We start from the raw sequence: 17,175 nt of genomic DNA, 5'->3' as shown, positions 1-17,175 counted from the left end.
CAACTATCCCTCTCGCTTCCAAGGATAGTACCTTGAGTTGCTTCCCCTTTCTCCTTCCCCTCCTCTTATTCTCCCCCTCTCTTTCCGTTTAAGCCTTGCTCTTGGTGGCTATACATACACATATACATGCGTGTGTGTCACATACTTACGTAGCTGACGCCTATCTTTCTCTTCCACCCCGGTGACAGTTACAAACGATGCGTTATCTATAAGGATTGTACGTCGAGAGGGCGAAAATGGGGAGCACCTGCTCGCTCCATATCCATCCTGGCACCGACCCTACGAACTCCTTCGTTTCCTACGTCATCCCCTCGGCATCATACCCGTTCCTCCGTTCGTGATGCGTCTCTTGCTACTCTATAAACTTGTGTCAATGGGAATGCAATCACTTCCAACTCTTTTTCAAGATGCCGTGCACTGTAAGTGCACGGAGGCAACAGATGATCGATAAGAAAAGCTAGGCCAAAAGGTGATTTGGTCGAGGACGGAGAATGAGACGACTTCTGTATATAAATGGGAAAGCTGGTCCTGGCCCAAGATTAAATCGACCTGCTCAAATTGTGTATACAAAGGTCAAATCCTTTGTGTTGGATATATCTTAATATTTTCGTTTCTGTGGAAATAACACCTGCCTCGAAAGTATTTTTTTCATAATTATTGAGTAACAATAATTTTATGCTGACTTTTCATAGATTTTTTTGTACAATTTTATTAATTGCGAGTGAATATGTCACTCTTTTATATAGTTATATATTTAATTATGTGCACTATGGATCTATAAATATCGTGTATATTGCAGCCAAAAGTTTACTTCCATAAACAATGTTCTAAATTCTAAAAATTCAAAATTATAATTTGTTTGTAAATATATGAGAGATGAAACAATTTTTCGCGAAAGATTTAATTCGGATATTGCATATATTGCAATAATTCAAAATTACTGTAACAATTAGAAGACGAAAAGAAAAAGAAGTAGACTGAAAGAAAATATTTTTTTCTGATAATATAACGTAAATAATAAGAAAAAAAAAACAGATATACATATGTAATCTATGCGATATTGTTTATGAGAATTATGAAGTAACGATAATTCATACTCTAATATCAATTTTAATCTTATAAATAAATAAATAAATCTTCATATTTTGTTTATATTATTGCTAATGTTACAATCTTGAAAATGATAGTGTTGCAATTCTTTATCAGACAACTTGAACTTTAAAAGTTCAAAATTTCGATCACTTTATGTAGGAACGACGCTCTGTAAATTTCGCAAAAGTACGAATTCCTCGGTATTCTGATGCATCTATAACCTGGATAAATATAAGCGTGACGCGAATCTTGGCAGCGGTCGCGCGATGCCGTTTTCTCTCCACCCACACTCCATCTATTACTTGGGTCGAACAGGTGTGCGTATTATTGGCGCGAGCCGCAGCAGTCATCCTTTTCGTTCTTCCTTGGGATATTACGTGCATATCGCTCCTTTGTGCATTTGTTGCACTATCCCGCTCGCTTTCGTCGTCTTCGAAGCCGCCTTTAATTTACCGCTCCAAGAGTACGTCGACACTGGAAAATATTTGCTTGTGACGAAGAGTCGCGTGATCGGGTGACGAATGCGGAATCATCGTGGAAGGGTTCGTCAAAGGGGAATCGGCGCGAGGGTCCGTTGGGAAATCGGCCGAGGTTGATGAGACTACTTTTTTCTTCCGTTATTTCGTCCTTTCCTTTTTGCGACATGTAGGGGTTTCTTTTTCCTGTATGCATGCAATCTTGCCTTTGGTTAAAAATGTATTCTGGTGTACCGTATATTCCTCGTGTACGGATAAAACAACATTACAACACTTGATAGAATCGATGTCTTTGAATGAGAAAGAAATATGAAACACCATAACAATTATCTATGAAAATAAACAATAAGAATTATGAAGAGATATTATATGGGAGAAATTTTAGTTTTAACAACTTTAAGTTTAAATTAACTTAAATTTTCGAAATTGTCTTATATTTTGAAAAAAGTACTTTCAAAATATCAAAAATTTTTTACTATTTGTAACAATCGTCATTGTTGTGGACGCTTAATTAATGTTGTAAGTCAAGCATAAATTAAGTTTTTCATTATTATTGTTGCAATTTTTTCATATAACATACGTGGATCCGTCAATAAGTAACCTTAATGTATACTACTATGATTTTTAAGAAAAACTTAAGATTAAAAATTAAGATCTCTGTACGCATGATGGTCATTCATGTTCTGGATCAATAAAGTAATTTTCAAATATGCAAAAATTATAAAGTGATTTTTACATGTAACTTCAACATTATTCGAAATTATTTATAAGTTTGCGTATTTTAAAAAATTGTATATAAATATTATAACTAATTACTTGATCTCTTAGTTTCGAGAAAAAGAAACGTACAGGATATAAATGATAGTCGAGAGAGAGAGAGAGAGAGAGAGAGAGAGAGAGAGAGAGAGAGAGAGAGAGAGAGAGTGTGTGTGTGTGTAAGAGTTAATTACTTATAATTGCTTATTGATTCGCCTATCGTACTTTTAAATACTGACATTGATATATTAAAATATGATTTTTTTTATATAAAGAGGGTTGATAATAATTTATCTGTCTCAATTTAAGATAGAAATTCTGGCATGCTTTTACATACAAATTGTTTCAATCGATGTTATATCGCAAATTGTATAATTGTTTGAGATTCGTGGTTTTCGCACTTTTCAGTTGCAGCTGAATTTATTTTTCGACGAATTATCAGTGCGCCGATATGCGGTTGAAAAATATGTGAGAGGAGATATTTCATTGAGTGTAAGCACATGGCGGTGCACGAATTGTGATAACGGAATAAATGCTCTTCGCCAATTACGATTTCACAGACAAAACTGACAAGTGACACATAGCACGTGATAAGTGCGGGAAACGAGAGTTTGTATTTACACGTGGAAGTCAACCGTCAAATTGAATAGTGTAACGTAATATGCGGTTTGCAGTCAGGAACGGGCTTTCGAGCTTGCTTGCACTTTTAACAGTTGACTCAATTACAGCGCGCAGTGGCGTCGTTGATTGCCGGTGTACGACACGGTGCGAATTTAATTACATAACCGTGGTTTACGCACCAACGCTCCATTATCTTAAATTGATATAATAATCGCAATATTCATAAATAGAAATAATAGCTGATATAGAGAAAGAAACAAAATTATAAATCAATAATAAGTAATAATCTGCAATTTATTACATAGTGATTACACATAACTAATTTATTTAGCGTTATTATGCAACGTGCAAAATACCTTTCAAAACGTCAATTTTAATTTCAATGATTTGTGTAATAAATTTGGATTTGATTTGTCTGAATTATCGAAACTGATCATAAAGATAAATATTTTTGTATATGTTGCATATACGATTGATAATAATTGATAAAGGATCAATGATTTAGTTTTTTTTCTGAAATAAATTAAAGGAGTTCTGTTTTAATATTTTAATATTAATATTGGCAACGAGCACTTGAAAGATGTAATGATGCATAAAGTTCAAATCTATCTCTGATATAAGCATTTTAACTTCATTCACTATTTTATGTAAGACATAAACATTTAAAAATTAATGCACTAATATGCACTACCTACGTAATGTATTGTAGGTTTATACACACAATATTTTAGTTATGTTCTTAATAGACGCTTAATCCATAAAGTGACAAAACATGCGCTACATTTTTTTCCAAATTGGATATCTATTTTAAGAACAAATTTGCACTTTTATTGGTTTCTTACGTGGAAACCTATATCTTTAGTAATCAACGTAAAAACTTTCGCAATTAGTCTAATGTGAATCTGGTCGAACGACTCGAACGAAGTTTTAACCCGACAGAAACAGAAACCCGATCTGGGAATAACAGTCGTCTTTCATTTGGAAGATCATTTCTTTCAGTAGATATCCGCGAGAGAAACACGTCGATTTCCCTCTCCTTTCCCTCTGCTTCTCTCTATATAGTTATAATGCCCCAGTTGTGGTGCTTCTAAAGTCCATGGAAAAGATAGTTTCCTTGCGTGGTAACGTTTGAAACTTTCACTATTAAATACTAATTCTACCAAGGATCTCCCGGGTATTGCGCTGTTTCCCGTCTCAATACGAAGCTGGGTAAACACGAATGCACCTTCATATACGTAGACATATACGGCGCACATATCCAGGATCCCATTGATCTTGGATACATATACGGTCGTTGGTAATTAGTCTCGTATCATTACTAATTTGCTAATAGATCGATATATAGGCACGATTATGTGCCTCTGCTCTCGAGAACGCGATCATGCAGCTCTCTAACATTCACATCGCATTTCAAGATGAAATGCTATGAACGTTATTGATAGCGTATTACGATCTGTTTACAATGATCTCACGGTTATTGTGTTCAATAATGACTACATAGTCTACATTGCTTGATTCAAACCGCCCATTTCAATTTTAATTATAAAGGTAAGACCAAAGTAAGACCAAAATTTAGAGCAAATTGCTTCTTAATTTGCTTTCTTGAAACAGATTGTTAAAGCATTAATTCTTTTTTCTTTTAAACAATTGTGAAAATAAAGGGAGAAGTTTATAATTTATTAATAAAATTTTGTATTTAGGTCAAATAAATTTTTTTTACTATTTTAGTTAATGTAGAATAATATACGTATTTTTAATAGAATAATATATATTTAATAATAGACAAAAACTGCTATATGTCTGTATTTATCTATCATTATCTATTGTAATATATATTCAAACTTTATCGAATGTAATTTGTCAAATAAGTATCTACTACTTTTATTCATGCTTACGTATAATATTCCGCGATTCTCAAGACATAATTTTTGAATTTTTGAATTATAATTGTAATTATAAATTCATTTTATACACGATGTCTCCAGATTTTCCATATAAACTTTGATAGTATTCTTTTCTCCTTAATTATTTAATAGTATGTTTTATAAACTAAAATAAAAAGATAATATTATATTTATATAATATAGGTCTTGAAATGTTTTATTAAAAAGTTACTACCTACTGTCAAAGTTTGTGCAAAAAATCTGAGAATATTCTGTGTACTATATATAAAATAAAAATAAGAAAAAATCAATATTGTTAAAATGAAACTTTACCAATTGTTAAATTCATTTGCAAATAACAGAATTTGCTTTAATATCAGATCAGTTTGCAACGTAAAAATTTGAGATATTTGTGAATGATCTGCATGACAGAGTATCCTATTCAGAATGAGTCGCAGGAGTTGAATCCGAAGTCCTTTGAAATCGTAGAGCAACGAACTGATTAAAAACGGGATAGCTACATGGGGCTGCAGTGAAAGGATTTCCATGTAAACATGCGTAGGGGTTCGTTCGTGAAATAATATCGCTGTGATTACGAAAGACGAGAACGAGCAGTATATGATGCCGTTCCATCAAAGCGATTCGTCGCGCACACAACTGTCGCGAATTAGGGTCACCCGATGTCGCATGAGTCCTACGTAGGTCCGCGTCGATAAATATCGACGCCGCGTTGTCCCACACGGTACATTTAGAATGGAGACAGGAGAATAGAGTGGATGAGGGGAAAGGTATTTGGGTTTGGGGAAATACGAGCCACGTATTGTAACCCTTCTACATATATTAGTACAGCACCTCGATGGAGATTGGTCACGGTATATATGGATCAATATCTTTATTACGATGTCCCGTGTGTCACCCCAGATCGAAATAATGCGATAGTTATAGGGATAGACGTATACAAAGCACTGATATACTTAGCGATGCGCATTAACAATGTTCCTCATTAATATCTGAAGTACCTTCGTTTTTCACTGTCTAACGTTTCTATAGCGTAGCTTTTATTAAGATGTGCTTTTATTAAGATATGCTTTTTACTTTTATAATTCTATATTATGACATGTGAAATACACTTATTAATATTTGATGCTATACTTATAATTTGTGTGAAATCTTATAGATATAATAACATCTCGTGTGAAAGGTAAAAAAGATTTTATTGATTAAAAAATTTAGCCAGATACAAAAAATTAATTTTGTTGAACTATCAAAAGAATTACGTTGGCATCTCGAGCATGTTGCAAAAGTAATGCTGTAAAGTTTTGATATTTTAGTAATCAGTTTGAGTATCGTACTTAATTATTTTCATGGTCCAGCAAAATTATTTTCAGATCTGTATGTATTTTATTTACTTCAGCAAAACCGTCCTTTCATGAAATTTTTGCTTTTAATATTGAATGATCTGAATCGCCAGGAGTCATACTATATACAATTTTACGAATATTACGTCATTTTTGTGGAAATAATAAAATTTGATCTATGCATAGCACAATCTCTAGGAGATTTCGATGAACAAACCGAATTCCGATTGCACAGTAAAGATCTGCCGGCAAAATCAGAAGCGATTTGATACGTTGGAGTCAGTCAGACAAGCGCGATCTCTGGTATGGAGAATTCAGCAGAAAGATTCGAGGAAGGACGACGGTGAACGCGCGGAATAGCATATCCGTGAACAAATATTATTTTCCATACTGAATGCACGCGCTCGAATGCGTTGGGAGCGGCTTAAGCGAGTGCGTCTTCGTTGGCGATGCGATCCGCCACGGTTCACTTAATTTCTCATCTCTCTCCTTATAGCGCTACGCCGACGGCGCGGCATTATTCTCCGTCGACATGCAGTCGAGATGTAAAACCGATTTACCTTTCTTCCTGACTCCCGTGTATGTATACGTCGGAAAAACGCGGTTGGCGCGACTCTCGTGTGGAATCCTGCTGCGCGTAAGATCTTCCTTGTCGTAAGATCGGATTATTCCGCTTCATGATAATCCAACATTGTTCCGACAGTGTGCGCGTCGTTCGTTGGAAATACGTTTTCGTAATCTTCATTGCATGAATCGTATCTCGTTGTCATAAGTAACCGTGTAAAACGTAACAATTCCAAACTTTGGTTTTAGTAATTTTAAGAGAATTTAGATCTCTATATATATATATAGAGTTTTCAGAAAAGAAGAGAAAAGATTGTAATTTTTTGAGAGACAAAAATTTTAAAGAGGATACGTAAAAGTGATATTTTCACAATAAGATCTTTTAAAATGCTTGTTAATTATCAAATTGACGAGTAATTTAATTTGTGATGTTATTACTTTAACTTCAGATACGAATATGTTTCAACTCTGATAATAATTGATGCGTACTTTAATTTATGTAATTGAAAGATATATTTAAAATTTACATAGAAATGTTATTAAATATCAGGTCTTTAACCATATTTGGCAGTTCTTTACTTATTAAATACAAAAGTATTTTTATACAATAAAATAAAATTAATTTATAAAAAGCAGCGTAATATGTTTTTTTATGATAATAAGAAATGAAGATATTAACTATAACTTTCTACTCAAGTAAAATATAAAAACTAGAAATAATAAGAAAAGTGATATAATAAGAAAAGTGATATATTAATAAATGTGATTTATTATAATTTAACTATGACATTCAGGTCGCATTGTGCATCTTTTCCTGGAAACGTTATATTTTATAAAAGAAATCTTTTCTCTAACTGTAACTTAAAGTAATATTTTATTAATTGTCTTAATACAGTTACTTTCATGAAAATTGCAACAATAATGTCGAGAAAAATCAGAAAAGCACAAATGTCTTACGTAGATCAATATATATAAAGAGAGTTTCACAAATCGTTTGAAATATTCATGACATTGACTTGGAAACGTCGCACAAGGTGCGTTACTTTATGGTTTTAGGACACAAGAAGGTTCAAAAAAGGTATGAAGATGGGAATAAAGCGCGAAAGCTCTCTTTCATATATTTCACGTATGATTGCCTTTTCTCGTCGAAAATATTGCGTTACGAAAACAATCGGAAGCGTGCAAGCGTTTGTGATTCATTTCGCAACGTGACTTCGGACAAGTTGAATGCTTCGTGGCCGACTTTCGCAAGAAATAGATGCGCTGGAGAAAGGGTTGATGTTCGAGCGTGATGGAGAGGTCAGGGGATGGACAGAATATTCCATCGTGGAAAAACGCGAACGGAGAGGAAAGGCCGACGCTGTGCTCCGTCGCGACGCTTTTGAGGCGTCGAGGTCGAGCGCGCCGTAAAAAATGTTATTAAAATGTGTTTGGAGTTGCCAAGGGGGAAAGACGTCATGAATATTAAGTGGGCTCTAGAAGCGCCTGATGCCGCTATCTATATATCGATATATGCGCAGGTTCGCAAGCAACCGCGTACACGCTGCCGCGAGATTGATTCTCCGTAGAAACAAGCAGATTCATTCAAGCGCGTTGAACGCACGATTCCACTCACGATGATATGATATTCCTCCTCTCGAAGCTTTTTAAATATCCCTGATAATAATTATAGTCATATAATCATCATATTTATCAAGTTTTCAACGATATTTAATTAATGATTAGACATATTTTAATCTATATAATTTATATTTGAATACATATGATACTTTTATATCTTGACAATTTAATTAAATTGCACAATTACATTGGATTGTTAAAGCGTTGGTACTTGGAGATCATGCTATTTGTAAAGTTATATTAAAGCAAATTGCTATATTGTAATAGTTTTGTGCTCATGGCACATCGCAATAATGCACTAATTTTTTTTTATAACTGAAGTATAACTTTTTAGAAATTTCTTAAATCGAAATTTTGTTAATAATTTTGTATCTGTCGTAATTTGCGTTTACGATAGGATAAATTTGGAGAATACTTTTGTCTTTTGTTTCCTATAATTGTTACCGAATTATATGAATCGGTCAGAACAATGAATTACTACAATAGAATTAAAAGACTACTAGAAAAAGAATTCCATTTGGTCTATCTACATTCTACTTGGTATATCCAGCAATGTTGTGCAACGACGCGCAAGAAAAAACGAAAAGCTGTGGCTTCGCTCTCCGGCAACGACGGAAAAAGGAGCCTTTTGTTCCTTTGCCATGGGCCACGACTGGGTTAATTAATGCTACGAGGATAACCCGAACTTCACTGCTGGTCGAAGTCGTTGCTTCAGAAGCCAGCTAGTGGCTATCGAGAATAGGACGACTTTTACCATACGACAAGTTTCTGCAGAAACTTTGATGCTATTGGTCCATCGCATCAGTTTTAACTTATTAGAACTATTAAATATGAAAGAAAATTTTAAAGACATAATTATAAATATTTTTTTAAATATAATTTTTTAAATACGTAACCTGACTTTGCATGTTAAAAGAAACCAATAACGATTATCGTTAATTGTTTTCAAGAAGGTATACCTACGAGAATTTGTATCCTCTATATAAAATTTACAATAAGTTTGAACAGACGTAATTTATTTTTTTACTCTATTATCAAACATATTGATAAATCAGCCTCATTTATCAGAAATACATTAAAATTATATAATGATCATCTTTATAATGAATTCATGCACTAATATAATTCAGAAAATTTTTTAACTTTTTACATTAATTGAAATAGATTTGAAAAGTTTGCGGACGTTTGTAGACGTTTTATATCCCTGATAAATGTATTATTTTGATTTTAGTTTGCGCATGAATTGCGATGTACCATTACAGAAATCATTCATTAAAATTACAATAATCATGATTCTATCTACACCAGCAGACAAATCAACTGTCTGATGAGATGTAAGATGTACGAAGGGCTGCTGGTTAATCTGCTTATTCTCGCATTTAAGCTATGTTCTACACTAGCTATTTTAGATGTAATTCCCGACTGACGTAAATGAGATTGCATTATTAACGTAATTGCCGGCGAGCGTTCGAACTAGCGGCGTCTTACTAAAAACGATTTGAAACTAAGTACAAAGGACGCTTTCTTACGACCGTCGCGACAAAACGATAGCAAACAGAAGTAAAGTAAATATTAATAACGGCGAAGTAATGAAGCGGACGCTAAACGAGAATTCGTAAGCTTTCTAGAGAATCCAATTAGAATGCGAAACACGAGTCCGTGCTCTGGTGGGCATTATTACTCGAGTAGTAATACACCTACATGACAATGCAATTAAAGATTAATACCACTATAGAACCGCATGCTTATTGCGCAAATACTCTTTGAGAGTTCCAAAAGCGACTCAGACTAAAGGAAATCAGACCAATGAAATGGAGGTGAATTTGAGAATTAACATGCCGTGACAATATCGTTCTCTTAATTCAAAAATGACCCAACTCAAGAAATGATTTTTGAGTATATTATTACCGTAAATGAATTAATGATAAAAACTACTCTATCAGTCATTAAAAGAGTTTAACTAATTTATAATTTCACAAACCGTCAGTTAAATAGCACTTATATTGTGCTTAAGAATTTCAAAGAGATCATAACATCTTCTACAAGTGACATCATTTTAAGTTGTGTCATTTTTGTAAATAAAACGAAGAGTTTCAGAGAGAATATTTAGAGTTAAGAAATTGAGTAATCGAAGTTTGAAGAAAAAATTGTTTTATTTTGAATTTCATCATTTTAGCTGATCGAGATAAATGTAATTATTGATATTTCGAGTAATGTTACTTTTGATGAATTATTTCGAATTTGTTGTAAGTTTATAGGATTAAAATTATCATAACTTAAAAAGAGTAATTTCCTTAAGAGTTGTCAAATAAAAGTGACAAAAATAATATTTGATCATGACTATATGAGTCTACATCTCCAACTGAAGTTGAATATTATTGGAGATAATCAGTCTTGTCTAATGTTGCAATTTCAAAAAAATTTATTACATCTAATGAGATGACAATGAATTTTGAATCTACTGAAAATTTAGGTGACAACTCTAATTTTATAAAGTAATCAAACAAGCCAAAGCAAAACAATTAGATAATCAATTGTCGAAACATACATTAGAAAGGAAAAAGAGGAAAGAATAGTTTATACGTATACATTGTCAATAGAAAAGAACAGGTTATACATTATCAACTTATCAGTTAACGTTTAACTTTTGTACTAAAAATATTCATTGCCACTTGATAATTTCATATAATGTTTGCAGAAGAAAAAATGTTTGAAAATTAAAGAAGCAAGTTATTCTAATAAATTCTATTAATTTAAGATTATAAATATTTAAAACATGGCATTTACACATTGAAAATATATTTTTTTATTAATTATGAATTATAATTTTAAAATAATTTTAGATGTAGAATAATTTTACAAATTTCCAAAATATCTTTACATTTGACATTCAATGTTTTAGCTTACATTTTAGCATTTTAAGTTATGTTGGATATTTTTACATGAACATGATTAATATTTTTATAAATGTTATAATTAAAGAGCATAAAAAAATAATTAAAGAGCATATTTTATATAATACGTACATCGAAGTGTACGTATTTTCACAACAAAAATAATTCCATTTTTCTGATTTATCAATACGATATGCACTTTTAAACCACTTTTTTTCACTTGAGGCACATAAAAGAACAATTTTTCCAATGTTTTAATTGTTGTGCTTTTACACAAAGGTACAAAACACGTTTTGTACGTGTTTCCCTTGCTCATTTTTAAAATAAATTAATTTCTTATTGAATAATTGTGGTTTCGTTGTTGCAGTGTGATGTAATAGCATGTTTGGGAAGGCTCGGTCATATCCGGATCGTCTTTGGCATTTCAAATAATGCAATTTTTTACTTATTTTCTTACACAATTTGTATTAAAAAATTATTAAAAAATTGCATTTAAAGTTATATATATATATATATATATAAAAATTATTAAATGCAATATTTTTCAAAAATTATGCAAACTCCCTATTATATATAAGCGATTATAATATATTAAACTATAATACATTATAATATGAGTATAATATATTAAATAAAGTTTATATTTATTAAAAAACATTTAATTATTTACTTTTAAGAATACTATTAGGTGTTGGAATTAATTCGTAGCGTTTTACAAGTGATGGGAAGTACTTTCATTAATGTATTTTTTAATGCTCATGTGAAATAAATAACATTCTTTCATTAAAAAACGCTACGAATTAATTCCAACACCTAATAATTGTTACGTTGCAACAATTAAATTCAGAAAAGAAACGTTTGAAAAATATTTAAAAGTAATAACAATAAATAAATAATAAAAATTATCCTTTTTCATAACGATGATCTTTTTATTTTCATAATTCAGATCTGTGTATAAGAAATATTTGATTTATGTTTTAACTGATGTTTTACGGTTTCTTTTGATATGACTTTTTTTACTTGATCTTTACAGTTCATTGAACGGGAGACCTAAACGAGCGATCGATTTTTTTTTAGCCGCAATGAGATCTTTCTGAATTCTACTCATTGTCAGAGCGGAAACTAAACCTCTCGAGGGCTAATCTCCGCTTCTCGCTGTGAAGTTCTAAAAAGTTTCACTCTCAGGGCGGCAACTTTGCCGTCAACGGCACATTCTTAGAGATTTAAAAGGTTTGCATGCGGATAAAGCGTGATCAGCTAAATTATATTAGTAATATGTATATATATGTGCTCATTTATATAAAATCGATACTTGAGAAAATATCGCTTCGCTTGGTTACGCATTCGAAACTCCAGTTTTCCACTGGCTTACGCGGCGTTTATTCGCGAGAGTTCGGTGAGTCATAAATAATACCGCAACTAACGTTGTTATTATTTAGTCTCGTATGCAACAGTCGGTTTTTCAAGTTGGACTGTGCCATGCATTCTCACCCTTTCATAAACCATAAATAACACAGCGTGACCATCAAAAGTGTTATTTCACTAAACTTTTATGACACGATGCGTTCGCAAATGTTATTGTATTATCTTCTATATTTAGAAAATAGATAAATTGATGAAAAATGTAAAAAGTGTTATAAAATTATCTACTTTCTTTTCTCGGAAAAGATAGGTATGTCTAAATATGAAATGGCAACATATTATCGATTATTACTGCAAATTTTAGAAATGAGAATGCGCACAATTACAGAGAACAAATAAAAATAATGCTTTCATTACTTTACTGCTCATACATTTTTGTCAGTACGTTATTTTTTTATGTCTTTCCTATTTTTACTCTTTTAAGTATATAAATTGTGATACTTAATGCGATATTTCTAAATAATTCTATTAACACTGATAATGTTTTAAAATATTAAGTTGTTTCTTGTCACTTTTCTCGTAACATGTATGTGAGAAATAAAATATGGAACGTGATTATTATTATGTTATTATTTAAATAAAATAATTAATTCTCGGTAGTAACAATATATATTATGTTAATTCATACGTTATATATCTCTTAAGTATAAAAAATTTTTTAAGTATAAAAGATTAATAATCAACAACATGAAAATCACATAGAGCAATATTGTTATTCAAGCTTTTAAGATCATAAATTATTAATGAAGTTTTTTCACTCTTCTTTGTAGTTTGTCTTCTGGATAATGCAGTGAACAAGCATTACTTTTGCAGAAAAATACTATTAGATTAGCGGATAAACTACTGGAACGAATAGTGTATAATATTAAAATACGAATGGTTTTCCAATTACTTTTTAATCGCTTTTTAAATCCAGTAAAATCCAGTAAATTTTTCCATAAGAGAAGTGCAGTTTACTTAATTCCTCTACAGATCGATTTTTTAGATGTTTCATTAATAAACAGACTGACACGATTTAAGCTGCTTTGCTCAGTTGCCAATATCAATATCAAGTTGTCATTTACCACAACTGTGCACAGCAAAGATGACTTCACTACGTGAAGTCACGATAAGTATTTGACTCATTTTCCAAACACAAGTGTGTGCTATATCATCGTTATGTATTATTTTATAGTATACTGTCTTTAAAAAGAATATAAGAATTTATTGGTTCTAATTTTGCTAGCTTTTTTACAATTTGAAAATTAGTAATTCAATTTATAAATAAATTATAAACAAAATACATAAAATTTTATTAACTTTTTGTTTCCTCGCTTATTATTACAAACTGCAGATGATTTAAATAATTTTGAAATTATGTTAAATTAATGTGAATACTGTGTAATGAAGAAAAGAAAACTTTGTAATAATGCGGAAATATCTCACTCAGAAATTTAAAACGTAGTTACGCAAAATACTCTTGGCAAAAAAATAATGTCATTGTCTTTGTTTCTATGATTTGCAAGTTATAAAATCTATGTTTGCGAAGAAGATGCAAATGTATGCGAATTAATCATCATAATTCCCATTCTTCGTACATTTTTATGATCTGACCGACGTAAGCATCAGTTAGTCCAGTCACGCACAAATTTAAGAGTTGTTCCTCTTGAAAACGTTTGCATATTTTCTTCTTCTCGAAGAGAATGACTTGTTTGTATGCTAAGAAAAATTATTATTTACGCGAAGCGTACAATAGATTATCAATATAGAATAACGATTATTTATTGTTACCACTTTAATAGCCACCAATAATAGTAAGTCATTGATAGAACTGTTACCGCCAATAATTTAGGAGTGATAATCTAGTGGTTCGGAGTCATTAATCCATTTACACAAATTTGTAATATTGAATAAGTTTTACGTGCAAATTGTGATTGTTTTACGAGTCTTTGTCAATGTCATAGTATAGATTAAATGCATTACAAATTAATCTTTGAATTAATAAATGATTAAAATTGACTTTTCATAATAAATGTTTATAAGGGATAAAAAGTTGAAAAATTTATCAGATGTTACCTAGTTCCTGCAAAAAAACTATTTGCTGGAATTGGAAATTTATACCTTCTTCATAAAAATGAATATTTTATATATATATATATATATATATATGCGAAACAGTTCAATAAGGTCAATATTTATACTTAAGAATATATATTTTACAGCTTTATAGTTTAAATGAAAATTTTCTCTTTCAATTATTTTTATTATCCTAATTATTTTAAAGGATTTTAAAAAAAATATATTTCTATTGAAATAATTTTTGTTACAGATTATAAAAGACCGCCAAATTTTTCGTGTTACTTTCAAGTATAATTACAGTATAGAAAAAAAATTGTAGTTTTTTAATAATTTTTGTTCAAAAATTCCAATTTTTAAAAGAATACGTGTAATGCACATCCTTAATGTATTTAACTGAACTCTGAAAGATATTTCTTTTACACATACATACACATGTACTTACACGCAACATTAATAATTCGTTTTTAATATGATAGATCTTTAAAAAAAAATATTTAAGACTTTGAGCTAATCTATTTCTCATTTTAAGCATTAACATCGAAGAGACGAATCGATCGCTCTTGCTTGAACGGCATCGGCGACGTCTTTTGCAGCCAAACCCGGAACTCGGCATCAGTCAAGCTCGGCCGCGAACCTCAGAACGCGACTGCTGTTGCTTTGTGCGCCCAAGGAAACGCCGCCTGTTAACGGCGTTGCCACTCCAAAATTGCGGCAAAGGCGACGCCAGGTGAAAGCGGGAACGGCTCGAGGGCGCGGATGCATTAAACTGGGCGAACTTGCGACAGTCGTGACAAATGGCCAAGTGGCGACCATTCGTGGATGCATACTAACGTCATAATGGAACGCTCTCACTCCTCGTGCGCGCTACCAAAAACCGCCTACCGCATAATTACGGTTCTTTGTAATCTCTCTCGGTGGTCCACATCCAGTTATCACGTAACCATCTCCAGCAACTCGCGGATACGGATAAGATACTCGCGGATACGGACAATCGTCCTGCGCAGTTATATCTTGTTACGGCCTCTTGTCCGATTGCTGTCGCACATCCTCGTTACAAAGTTGTGTCATAAAATGCAAAGTGACTGGACGTTCTTTCGTCGCGACAGAAATTATCCGCGCCGGCAAGCGAACCATTCGCGAAACGTGGTTGAGAACTGTCGAGAGAACGGATACACGGGATTCTTTTGCTGTTCGGAGTCACCGCGACATGTTGCTACGTTTGGTGGCGTCAGCGTTTTTCCTCCGGGCGGTAACGACGACGAATGATGCGGTAGCGGAGCTAAGCGACGAGCATGCGGCTTCCATCCCGAGAACGCTAACGTCGCTTCCCGCACGATGCAGTGGTTTCATTTACTCCGTCTCATTTCTCGTAACTCGTTTGCATTCGCGATGATAGCACGAATATCGTTCTGACTCTTGTAGGAATATCGCATCCGTATTTATAACCGTATTATCATATTCATATAAACGCGTAGCAGTCTCATATGATACTGTTATATTACGTAATAAAATATTTATTATTTATAAAATAAAGAAAGATATATAACGTGTCATCTGTAAATAATTATCGCAATTAAAAGTTTTAGATGCATTTGTTATTATATAATACAGTATTAGTGCCATGACAACAATATTAGTTATTGAAATAATTAAATTGGTATAATTATAATGTGAGAGAGAAATAATATTTATATCTGTGTATGTATGCTTTAAAAAATATACATAAAAGTTGAATATCTCATATAATACAAAAATCTAAAAATGAGATGTAAGATGTCTTAAAAATATTTAAAAGACGTCTTAAGAGTATTTTACACGTATTTTTTAATAAAATGAAGAATTATTTAAAAATTATAGATTTTTTGTACTGTATGTTTGAAAGTAATGTAAAAAGTTTCACAGCCATTTAGAAATTGGAGATTAGAAATTATTATAATAAATCAAAGTAAGAAAAAAATGCAAGCCAGTGTAAGCCGACATTGGATGATAGGATGTAACATTTATGTATATTATTACCAATAATTGTTACAAACATTTCGACTACAATTTTGATCAACTTTAGTATATCAACGAAATAATAACGAATTCAAATATTGAGCACATTACATTAAATTTCTATACGAACAAGGCGCTTTGTAGAACCGAAGATATGCCGCGAGTGTAAAGTTAGAAGTAAACATTTGTGGATAAAATTTTTAATCGTCTATATTTGATATATAATACACTTTTTGAATATTAAAATTTAAATATTAAACGCATAATAGAATATCTCAGTTCCATTTACAAACTACTAAAAAAACTTATAAGTTTGAGTCAATTATTATCTACAAGAGAATATTTTCATTTATTATATGCATCTTTAAAAATAGACATCTTAAAAATAGAATAGGATGAGATATGTAATATTGCTTTATGTTAAATTATTTCTTTT

At 31.7% G+C, this 17,175-nt stretch overlaps 1 protein-coding gene across 4 annotated transcripts in view; it reads left to right on the top strand.

Moving 5' to 3' along the window:
- LOC105149436 (CUGBP Elav-like family member 1-A) overlaps window positions 1-17,175 on the top strand; it is a 562,295-nt gene that overhangs the window by 139,635 nt on the left and 405,485 nt on the right. The window lies entirely within an intron of this gene.

Source organism: Acromyrmex echinatior, chromosome 3, assembly GCF_024713525.1.
Source record: "Acromyrmex echinatior isolate Ae372 chromosome 3, ASM2471352v2, whole genome shotgun sequence".
Taxonomy (NCBI): domain Eukaryota; kingdom Metazoa; phylum Arthropoda; class Insecta; order Hymenoptera; family Formicidae; genus Acromyrmex; species Acromyrmex echinatior.
Note: the sequence above shows the minus strand (reverse complement) of the source record. Positions and strands in the feature narration are given on the sequence as shown.